Consider the following 12,710-nt stretch of genomic DNA (forward strand, 5'->3'; position numbering starts at 1 on the left):
TTTTGTGGAATATTTATTTTGCCTCTGACTATAGTAGTTGTGTCAGATTTAAAGTACTCCTGATTATAATTACTTAAAGATGGAAACTTAAGATTTCTGCCAGTTAGTTGTGGAGCCACAAAATGTTAAGAAATATTCATGTCACTTCTGTATTTACTGGCATAAAACTCCAAGGTAATTTATATTAAAAAATCCCACTGGAAATTCACTTGGTGTTTCAGTTTTCCATTGCTCCAGGATACAAATTCCAATATAATCTCCAACCACTCTGATCACTGTTTCAATGTTGAAATGGAACTTAGAAAAGATAAAGCTGGTTTTTAATCGTTTGGTATAAACTTGCCTTTTACTCACTCACAGGATTTGTATGCTGCATGCAAGCTCAGCTCTGATATTCAGGCCTGAATGACCTTGGGGAAACTGGCATGCTCTTGACAAAGAGATGGTGATATGACTTCTTGGACAGCTGTAGTCTTGTCATGAAGTTGTTCCCAGTGCTGGTTGGTTCACTACAGATGGAACAGCCAAGGTATACTGGTGATGGAATGGATCAGTGTTTGGGGTATCGGATGAGTTGGAGGTCAAGCAGAAGGTTTAATCCTGGATAGTATGGAGATGAATATTGGACTCACACTCCTTTAGGCAATTGGAGAGTTTGCCATCACACTCTTGACCTGCGTCTTGTGGACACCGAAAAGATTCTGAGGTGTCAGTTTAGGGATAATTCATTGCATTGGGATATTGGAATTTGTTTAATATTCTCACATGTACCAAGATGCAGTAAAAAGCTTGAGTTGCATATTGTCCATAAAAATCAATTCATTACACAATGCATTGAGGTGGTACAAGGTGATACAATAACAGAACGCAAAATAAAGTGTAACAGCCACAGGAAAAAGTGCAGTGCAGGCAGACAATAAGATGCAAGATTATAACAAGATAGATTGTGAGGTCAAGAATTCATCTTTTTGTACTAGAGAGGAGGTAACTTAGAGGAGATGTGAAGGGCAAGTTTTTTTTTTCCCCTCCCACAGAGCAGTAGGTGCCTGGAATGCAGCTGCCTGGGGCGGTGATAGAGGCAACTGCATTAGGGACTTTTAAGAGATGCTTAGTTAGACATAGGAATGTGGTGATAATGAAAAGAGTGCGTCCATAGAAGAGGAGATTTTAAGTTATCATTTGATTACAAATTCGATTGGTTCAGCACAGCACTGTGGACGGAAGGGCATGTTTCTGGGGCTGCATTGTGTTCTAATGGGATTGCCTCTCAGTTGAATTGATTCCTTCTACACAAGGTCTTTTAGAAAAATGAAACAAGGATCTAACATCACTAAAAAAATAAATTGGATTATCTGTCCAATAAGTTGCTGTTTGCAGGCATCTGCGAAACATAACTTGGCTGCCTCATGTGTCATGTTAGAGCAGACACTATGTTTTGTTGGCTACAAAACAGTTTGTGACATTCTGAGGTTTGAAAGATGTCACAGAAACCAAAGTTGTTTATGACTCAGTCCAGCTGCGTTAGATTTTGCATGGTTGAGCAAGTACACAATCATGGCTCTTTCATCCGGACAATCACATATGTACCGTTCAAGAAGATGCGGACGAAGCCAGTGTAGTGCCTATCCTTACTGGGAATTGATCCGCCAACAAATTTACCTGAGAATGACACCCAGTGGAAACAGGTGGGGGCCTAACAAATAATGGGATTAGACATTTCAACCTGGGATAAAGATACTGTCTGTCTACTTGTAATTTTATAAATCTCTCTCAGATCTCCACTCAGCCTGAGCTGCTCCAGAGAAAAAAAACCCAAGCCTGCCAAACCCTATCTGCCTGTTATGCATGTTCAGGGAGGTATGAGGGATTTCAAGATCCCTCTACCCATCAACACTGTTATTGGTCTTGTCCTTTACAGAGTACTGTTTCTTTACATTTGACCTACCAAGGTGTATCACTTCACATTTGAGTGGGCTAATCTACATCTGCAATTTCTCTGCCCATATCTTCAACTGATCTATATCCAGCAGTTTTCTTTGCCAGTCTTCTCTGCTATCCACAACACTACTAAGTAACATCTATAAACTTACTAACCCACACATCTGCATTTTCATCTGGTCATTTTTATACATCACCAACTGCAGAGGTCCCAGTTCAGAACCCTGCAGAACATCACTAATCACAGACTTTCAGCTAGAATAAATCCATCAAACCGTTCACTATCCTCTGTTTTCTATGGGCCAGCAGGTTCTGAATCCAAATGGCTAATTCACAACGGATCCCGTGCATCTTTATCTTCTGGTGAGCCTTCCATGAGGGACCTTGTCAAACACCTTACGAAAATGCATGTAGACAACATCCACAGCTCTACCTTCATCAATCACACTCGCCACCTCATCAAAAACAATTCCAATCAAGCTAGTAAGACATGACCTGCCCTGCACAAAGGCGTGGTGCCTCTCCCTTGTAGCTTTCCAAATGCTTAAATCCTACCCCTAAGAATTCCCTACTACTGACGTGAGACTCATCGGTCTATAGTTTCCAGGATTATCCTGGTTCCCTTCTTGTACAATAGAGTATTCCCACACTAATAATCAATTGTCACCTTTCTGTCAGTTCTGCTAACCTATACCGGGGCAATTTACAGTGTGCAATTATCCTACCATTTTGGAATGTGGGAGGAAATCTGAGCACCCAGAAGAAATCTACATGGCCACCAAGTGAATGTTCAAACTCCAAGCAGACAGCAGCTGGGGTCAGGAATGCACCAGATTGCTGCAACTGTGCAGCAGAGGCTCTGCTGGCTGTCACTGTGCCATCATTGAGGAATAAATATTGGCTAAGAGCTCCCAGGTTGTTTTTCAACTTAGAGATTTTTATCTATTATCCATCTAAAACTTTGACAGATTGGACATGCCATCTAAAACTCTGACAAACTTGTGTAGATCACAGTGGAGAGTATCCTAGCTGGTTGCATCATGGCCTGGTGTGGAAGCACCAGTGCCCAGGGATGGAAAAGTCTCCAGAGAGTGGTGGGAACAGCCCAGTCCATCACGGGCAACACACTCCCCGCCACCGAGCACAGTTATAAGGAGTGCTGCCACAAGAAAGCAGGATCCAGCATCAAGGACCCCCACCATCTGGACCCTACTCTCTTCTCTCTTCTACCAGGAGCCTTGAATCCCACACTAGCAGGTTCAGTAACAGTTATTACCCTGCAACCATCAGGCTCCTGAACCAGTGTGGATAACTTCACTCACCTCAACTCTGAACTGATTCCACAAACTAGGGATTCACTTTCAAGAACTCTACAACTCATGTTCTCGGTAATAATTAATTAATTTGCACTATTTGCCTTTTGCACATTGGTTGATTGTCAGTCTTTGTTTTGTGTGTAGTTTTTCATAAATTCTATTGTATTTCTTTATTTTCTTGTAAGAAAATGATTCTCGAGTTAGTATATGCGTACCTTGATAAATTTGACTTCTGCTTTGACTCCATAGTCCAGTCCACGCTCAGTTCAGTGCTCATTTGGAGTGTCAGCCTGGATTACATATTTTGGTTCAAAATGTTTCCACTCAAAGGTGAGGGAGGTATTTATTGAGCACGCTTACTTCTGAATCTCCAAACAAAAGCTGTCATAGAATTTCTTTGGGTGGTACTGGGGTGAGTTACTTTCCCCACACTAGGAGAGAGTCACTGCAATCTAAATCTCCCTCATGCCTTTTATTTCTATATTCTATTGCATCCAGCTATCATCTCCAAATCAGGAAAAAAACACATTCTGATTTCAGCCAGCAATTCCCATTGTGATTACCATCTGGAAAGAAATTCGGATAACTATTTTATATAACTCAAATTTTAAATTACACACAGCTGCAGGATGGGTGATTGAACAGATTTTATAAATTAGTGAGCAAAGGGGCTTCACCTACAGAAAACCTAACCCAAGCCCAGCATTCCACCAACAGTGACTTCTGTTTTCAATCAAGTGCTGTTGTGCGATGAGCCACAGGCGATGGGCTCTAGCTCAGCTTGCACTCTGACACCACTGAGTGAGAGAAGCCATGGGTTCATGAATATGTCAGGAACAGAGCACTGAGGACAAAAGCTTTGGGAAGAAGCATGGGATATCTTTTAGGGAACGAGCACTGTTGGTTTGTTGAGATCATTGATGGAATTGCAGCTGTATCGTTCTGGGGAAATGAGAGTCGAAATGGTTCTTCGTAGGGGGAGGAGGAAAATTAAAAGACCATCATAGCATGAACTCTTATCCTTGAAAATGGCTTCAAGAAGTCTTGGGAAATATAATTCAAGAGCAGGATGCTTCCTCATCGGATCAGTTGTTCATAGAAGCTGCGATATCCTATTGGTCTTCAGTGTTTGCAGTCCTGTTCAGGGAGAATACTAATGCACATTGAAATTGACTTATTAGTATCACAGGTATCGAGATGCAATGCATTGAGATAGAACAAATATTTTTTTAAAAATGCAGGAAAAAAACCGTAACATCAACAGAACGTGCAGTGTAGGTAAACAATAGTTGCAAGATTATAATGAGATAGCTAATGACATGAAGAGTCCATCTAATGAACTGAGGGAACCATTTAAGTTTTATAACAGCAGAGTAGATGCTGTCCTTGAACCTGATGGTATGTGTTTCAGCCTTTTGTACCTTCTGCCCAAAGGGACATGGGCGAAGAGAGGATTTCTGAGGTAAGTGGAGGGGTCCTTGATTATGGTGACTGCTTTTCTGAGGCAGTGAGAAGTACAGACGGAGCCTAGAGGAGATGCTGGTTTCTGGGATGTGCTGACCTGTCTCCACGATTCTCTACAATTTGTTGCAATGACGTGCAGAAAAGTTGCCATACCAATCTGTGATGCATCCAAAAAGGATGCTTCCTAAGATGCATCAAAAAAATTGGCAAGGGTCAACGGGAACGTCCCGAATTTCCACAAGACCATAAGATATAGGAGCAGAATTAGGCTATTCAGCCCTTCAAGTTTACTCTGCCATTCCATCATGGTTGATTCCACTCAATTCCGTACACCTGTCTTCTTGCCATATCCTTTTATGCCCTGACCAATCAGGAAACTATCAACTCCTGCTTCAAATATACCCATGGACTTGCCCTCTACTGCAGTCTATGACAGAGCATTCTACAGATTCAACTCTCTGGCTAAAAGAATTTCCTCCTTACCTCTGTTCTAAAAGGTTGCCCTCAATTCTGAGGCTGTGGCCTTTATTTCTGGATGCCCCCACTATAGGAAACATCCTCTCCAAATCCATCCTAGCTAGTCCTTTCAATATCTGGCAGGTTTCAAAGCAATTTCCCCCCCCCCCCCCCACCCTGTATTATTCTAATTTCCAGTGAGTACGGGCCTAAAGCTGCCAAATGCTCCTTGTATGTTAACCCCTTCATTCCCAGAATCATCCTCATGAACCTCCTCTGCACTCTCTCCAATGACAACACATCCTTTCTGAGATAAGGGGCCCAAAACTGTTGACAATACTCCAAGTGTGGCCTGCCTAGTGTCTTATAAAGCCTCAGGATGAAACGCTTCCTCCTCTTCCTCTCCCACAGTGGGCAATGATCCTTGACTTTCTGACCAGCGGTCCATAATTGGTAAGGACAGGCACCAATACCCCCGCCATGATTAATTCAAGCACAGGTGCTCCACAAGGTTGCATCCTCAACCTCCTACTCTACTCCCTGTACAGGGCTAGCTCCATCCACAAGTTTGCAGATGATACAACCATCACGGGCAGCAGCTCAAATCATGAGTTGTGGTAAAGGAAGAGAAAGAGAGCTTAGTGACAGGGTGTCATGACAACAGCCTTTCCCCTCAATATCAGTAAAATAGAAGAGCTGGTCAATGACGTCAGGAAAGGGGGTGGTGCACGTGCTCCTGTTAACATCAACAGTGCTGAGGTTGGGAGGGTTGAGAGTTTTAAGTTCATAAGAATGAACATCACCAATAACCTTCCTAGTCCAATCATGCAGATGCTACACCAAGAAAGCTCACCAACGCCTCCTTACCTCGAGTCAATTTTTCAGACTTGCCTGCCACACTGAGCTGCAGTGATCAGCAAGCCAAGCACATCAAGCAGGAAAAAAACACTGTAGGTGCTGGAAATCTGGAAAAAAACAGCAAAAAAAAAAAAATCCTGGAGGTTCCCAAAAGCACAGGCAGCATCTGTTAAGAGAGAAATAGAATTAATGTTTCAGGTCGGTGACCTTCTGTCATGTTACATTCACCATGAAGCGTCTATTAGCTTGAAATCAGACAGCAATTTGCAACAAGTATGAGCTGCCTTGGCAGGCTCCTGGTATCACGTGACAATAGTTGAGATTAAGTTGAAAACACAAAATACCCTGCAGATGCTGGGGTCAAAACAACACTTTTTCACCTGGCATCTACCAGCCTTCTCCTTCCTATCTTCCCCCCACCTTCTTTATAGGGCCTCTGCCCCTTCCCTCTTCAGTCCTGACGAAGGGTTCTGGCCCGAAACATTGACTGATCATTTCCACGGATGCTGCCTGACCTGCTGAGTTCCTCCAGCGTGTTGTGAGGTTAAGTTGTGTTGTAATGCAGTGGTCTCCAACCACCGGGCTGCAAAGCATGTGCTACCGGGCCGCAAGGAAACGATATGATTTGGCGATATGAGTCAGCTGCACCTTTCCTCGTTCCCTGTCACACCCACTGCTGAGCTTGAATGCACGCGAGGTCATTACCCGCGCGTCATCCATGTCAGTGCGGAAAGATCAACTCCTCGAGCTTGCATGTGGTCATTACGCACACGTCATCCATGTCAGCACGGGAAGGAGGTTAACTTCTCAAGCTTGCAAATGACGGCGGGCTGAAAAGTGTGTTTGACATAACATCTCTGCCGGCATTCTGGATCAAAGTCAAAGCTAAATATCCTGAGATAGCCACAAAAGCACTGAAAACGTTGCTTCCATTTCCAACATATCTCTGCAATGAATGTAACGAAGACTAAATTGCGGAATAGACTGGACACAAGGAACCCCCTTCAAGTATTGCTGTCTCCCATCACCCCTCGATGGGACCATCTTGTTGCAGGGAAACAAGCCCAGGGCTCCCACTGATTCAGCGATATTGGTGTGTTGCAATTATTTTATATGTTCATATGGGGAAAATATATGCTGTATATTTAATATCCAAATGTTACTTAAAATGTTATGATGCTATTGACTTATAAGTGACTTATATAACCATATAACAATTACAGCACGGAAACAGGCCATCTCGGCCCTTCTAGTCCGTGCGGAGCGCTACTCTTACCTAGTCCCACCGACCTGCACTCAGCCCATAACCCTCCATTCCTTTCCTGTCCATATACCTATCCAATTTTTCTTTAAATGATAATATCAACCCTGCTTCAAGCTCCCCTGTCCTCCCCTGATAATTGACTTATCACTATATTCATGCGAGGAAAATATGCGCTGTGTGTTTAATATTAAATTCGTTAGATAAACCCTTTTAGAAACGAAATTGAGTGTATTAGCCACTTATCACCTATTCCGGTCGTGATTAACACCACCCCTCGAACAGAATCGCCAAAAATGATTTGTAGAAAAAAATCGGCACGTACACGCATGCGCACTGGTGCCCACGCAAGGCTTCATGGACATGGTAGTCTTTCTCAGGGTAAACACAACATACTTGACTGCTACTCTTGTCCGTTGGCAACCCTAACCCCCACCCCCCGGGTTGACCAGTCCGCAAGAATATTATCAATATTAAACCGGTCCGCAGTGCAAAAAAGTTTGGGGACCCCTGTTGTAATGTCTGGAAACATTGAATTCAAGTCATGTTGGAGAAGCAGTGTCTTAATTTGACCACCAGAGGGCAGGGGTGCAGAATTTACAGGATTTAAGTAGGAAAACACCCCTCAAAGATTTAATTGATTCTCAATGCAATGAGGTTTAAAATAGCGTCACCACCAAACTAGTAGTGATTCTTAAAAACAACCAATAAAGTGCTTAATTTAGATGCTTTTAACAGACCTCATGCAAAGAAGAGCTCAGCGGAAGCAATGTTACTATGAAATACAGGCATTCAAGAATATGATTATAACAAAAAACAATGTATTCAAAAGATTGATAAGGAAAACGGTACTGAAGAAATATTTCTCTATTGAAGCAAGCTTGTCAGAGCCCCGACAAACTCTGATGCCAGGGGTTTCTATGGAACATCATCTACTGCAGCTGTGCACAGCTGATAGAAGTTCCCACAGCTGAGAAATTTATTGAACTTAATTAATTAATTTAGATGATCTTTGTGACTGTTTAAGAATTGCTGTCATAATAATGTTCTGCTACAGAATTGCTTTGAGGTTGTGTTGCTCTCTTGGCAGGACAGTGCAAAGGCATTGCTGGACAACAGTGAGTAAGAACTGTACTGACCAGATCAGGCCATTGAGTGAGTGCTATGTTTGGTGATATTGTCAGGGCACTTCAGATTCAGAAGGACAAGCAGAGGAAATGGGTGCCCACAGATGAAGATTAATAGAGTCATGGAGCACGACAGCACAAATACAGGCCCCTCCCTCGGCCTACCTAGCCCACGTTGACCTGCACCAGGACCACAGCCCCCCACACCCCTCCCATCCATGTACTTATCCAAACTTCCCTTCGACGTTGAAATGGAACCCATCTCCATCTTATCACCCTCTGAGTGAAGTTGTTCCCCCTCGTGTTCCCCTTAAATATTTCACCCTTCACCTTTCACCCATGACTTCTAGTTCGAGTCTTGCCCAAGCTCAGGGGAAAAAGCCTTGCCTGTCACCCCATCAGAGAGGCAGTACTGTGGGGCACTGCTCTATGAGAGGAGCGGTGACCAGTGACGATCGAAAGAGCAGTGCTCTGGGAGGAGTGCTGCACTGTTGGTGGGGGGGGGGTTCCTCCCTTTGCCAAGGACACTAAATCAAGACCACATAAACAACTGTGTATGTGTGCATATGTACATATATATACTACACACACTGTTTGTGTGTTTGTCCATCATCGACGTCGATGAGGACCTCAACAGCATTTGATGGTGTCAAGACTAGCGCGTGATTTGGATTTAAGTGAGGGAGAGTTGTGCAGCGTCAGCCTCACTCTCTCTTCCCAATTCCCATCTGGGTCCAGTGGCAAGACAAGAGTCGAGACAGCTGGAGATGGGACTAGGCGCAGCGGATGACCAGGACGTTCTGCTCTACACGTTCCACAACGCTTGCAGAGACCACCTTCTTGACCGTTGAACCTTCCATTGGTCTCGTCCGCTCAATCCGCCGGAGTCTGTCTTCACATGCTGGGATATACACTGTTTACATTGTAAATAAAAGCTGGTATTGGTGCACATTTTATTTAATATCCATACCTTAACCTCTATCACTTTAAAATATAATTCTTTATTCTTATAATTGAGACCCTGGTCAACACACCACAGGAATCCCTAATACATTGTAGATGAGTATGGCGACTCAAGTTGGTCCTTGATCAAAACATAGAGTGAAATTCATCGTTTGCGTTCACAGCCTAAGGATATGCTGGGAGGCAGCCTACAAGTGCCACCACACATTCCAGTACTGACAACAGCAACCCTCCCACCTACCCATCAATACACACAGACAATCCTCCAGTCCTGGCCATATATATTACATGGATAATCTGGAGGGATTTATGATGTCGTGCGAGGAGGGTTGGATGTTATAGAAGTGTAAGAGTCGATAAGTTCCCAGGCTGGATGGATCCATCCCCAGTTGCTGTAGAAAGCATGGAAGAAGATAGCTGGAGTCCTACCAGAGGTGTTTTTGCAAATCCATTATCCGCAGGTGAGGTACCAGAAGAATGGCTAGACAGTGATAGGGACATTATTGGAGAAAATCCCAAGGATGGGTTTTGTGGACAACTGGAATACCATCGGCTGATCAGAATGGTTTTGTGTGGGAGAAGTCCTGCCTCACTAATTCGATGTTTAAGGAGTTAACAAGGAAGATTAATGAAGGCAGAGTGGTAGTCTATGTGGACTTCCATAAGCCATATGTGGATGTTCTGCTTGGTGATCTTGCCCGGAAGATTAATGTCCATGGGATAAAAGGCAAGATGGCACATTAGGCCCACAATTGACCAGTTGCTACACGGAATCCAGGCGTGAACTCCGGAAAGCCATTAAGGGCATCAAGAGGCAATATCAAGCCAAGTTGGAAGCCCAAGCTAACCAGAGGGATGTCGGTAGACTATGGCAGGATCTAAATGAGATCACTGGGCGCAAAGAAAAGGCTGGGAATATCAATAACTGTGGTGCTTCTCTTCCAGACAAACTTAACGTATTCTACGCAAGATTCGAACAGAAGAGGAGCGTCCTGCTCCCTCCAGATGAACCGGACCTGGTGGCATTGAGATTCACCGTCACCGAGGAGGACGTTAGAAGGGCCTTCCTGAAGATAAATCCAAGGAAGGCGACGGGCCCAGATGTCATCCCAGGACGGGTTCTCCGGGCCTGTGCAAGCGAGCTAGCTGGAGTGTTTGCTGACATCTTCAACTGCTTCTTGCTTCAGTCTAAGATCCCCTCATGTTTTAAGAGGGCAACAATAATCCCAGTGCTGAAGAAGAGCAAGATGGCACGCCTGAATGACTATCGACCTGTGGCTCTGACATCAATTGCTATGAAGTGCTTCAAGCGATTGGTTATGGCACACATCAGCCACAGCCTACCGGTCAACCTCAACGCTTTGCAATTCACCTACCGGAGCAACAGGTCAATGGCAGATGCCATCTCTCTGGCCCTACATTCCTCCTTAGAGCACCTGGAGAATAGAGATGCATATGTAAGGCTCCTTTTCATTGACTACAGCTCTGCCTTTAATACCATCATGCCAAATAAACTGATTCCTAAGCTCTGGAATCTGGGCCTTAGCACTCAGATCTGCAGCTGGATCTTCAACTTCCTCACAGACAGGACCCAGGCTGTAAAAATAGGGGACAAGCTCTCCTCTACAATCCCTCTGAGCACCGGTGCCCCACAAGGCTGTGTACTCAGCCCCCTGCTGTACTCACTGTACACCCATGATTGTGTAGCCAAGTTTCCATCAAACTCAATATATAAGTTTGCTGATGACACAACAATTGTAGGCTGTATCTCGGGTAATGATGAATTTCAGTACAGAGAGGAAATTAAGAACCTGGTGGCATGGTGCGAAGACAATAACCTATCCCTCATGTCAGCAAGACGAAGGAATTGGTTGTTGACTTCAGAAGGAGTAGCGGACCGCACAACCCAATTCACATCGGTGGTGCGCAAGTGGGGTCAATATCACAAATGACCTGACTTGGTCCAACCAAGCAGAGTCCACTGCCAAGAAGGCCCACCAGCGCCTTCCTGAGAAAACTAAAGAAATTTGGCCTGTCCCCTAATTTTTTATAGATGCACCATAGAAAGCATTCTTCTGGGGTGCATCATAACCTGTTATGGAAGTTGTTCTGTCCAAGACCAGAAGAAGCTGCAGAAGATCGTGAACACGACGCAGCACATCACACAAACCAATCTTCCATCCGTGGACTCACTTTACACCGCACGCTGTCAGAGCAGTGCTGCCAGGATAATCAAGGATACGACCCACCCAGCCAACACACTTTTCGTCCCTCTTCCCTCCGGGAGAAGGCTCAGGAGCTTGAAGACTCGTACAGCCAGATTTGGGAACAGCTTCTTTCCAACTGTGATAAGACTGCTGAATGGATCCTGACCCAGATCTGGGCCGTACCCTCCAAATATCCGGACCTGCCTCTCGATTTTTTTTTTGCACTTCCCATTTTCTATTTTCTATTTATGATTTACAATTTAAATTTTTAATATTTACTATCGATTTATACTCCAGGGAGCAGGAAGCACAGAATCAAATATCGCTATGATTGTACGTTCTAGTATCAATTGTTTGGCGACAATAAAGTATAAAGTGATGGGTGGCAGAGGGTAGTGGTAAAGGAATGCTTTTCCTGCTGTAAATCTATGGCTAGAAGTGTATTGCTCGGATCAGTGCTGGGACCCTTGATGTTTTGATGTACATTAACAATTTGGATGTGACTGTAGAAGGTATGAAAAGCAAGCTTGGGGATGATACCAAAGTTTGTGGCCTTGTGGAAAGTGAGAAAGGTTGTCTAAGGCCACAGCAGGATGTAGATTGCATGTAAAATTGGGCAAGCATTTACGGGTAACGTTTAGTGCCGACAAGTACAAGGTGATAACATTTTAGAAGGTTAAATAGGGGAAGAATATATGCCATAAATGATGGACATGAATGAATGTTGATGAACAGAGGGTCCTTGTGGCAGTACAGGCAGTTAAGGAGATGAAGAAGGCACAGAATATAAAAGTTGCGATGTTGCATTGTAACATTCCAAAACACAGGTTACAACACATCGAATATGTGTGAGGGTCTGATTGCCACATTATAGGAAGAATTTTGTGGAGCTGGACAGAGTACAGAAGAGTTTCACCAACGTATTCCCTAGATTGGACAGTAGTAAAACTTTCATCCAAGACAGTTTTCAATGAAGCATTGAGTTTAAATGGCAAAAGGAACAAGATCAAAGCCAACATGTGTGGAAGAACAGTCCATTTCACTTTTATTACTTTACAAACTCCATTCAAAAAAAATCTAAATCATTAACTCTAAAGACAAATACTATCCTTTATAGTCA

The 12,710-nt window shown here is 43.9% G+C and overlaps 1 long non-coding RNA gene across 1 annotated transcript in view; it reads left to right on the forward strand.

Annotated features, from left to right (window-relative positions):
• LOC140201389 (uncharacterized) overlaps positions 1-12,710 on the forward strand; it is a 123,551-nt gene that overhangs the window by 110,360 nt on the left and 481 nt on the right. The window lies entirely within an intron of this gene.

Source organism: Mobula birostris, chromosome 8 (genome assembly GCF_030028105.1).
Source record: "Mobula birostris isolate sMobBir1 chromosome 8, sMobBir1.hap1, whole genome shotgun sequence".
NCBI lineage: Eukaryota > Metazoa > Chordata > Chondrichthyes > Myliobatiformes > Myliobatidae > Mobula > Mobula birostris.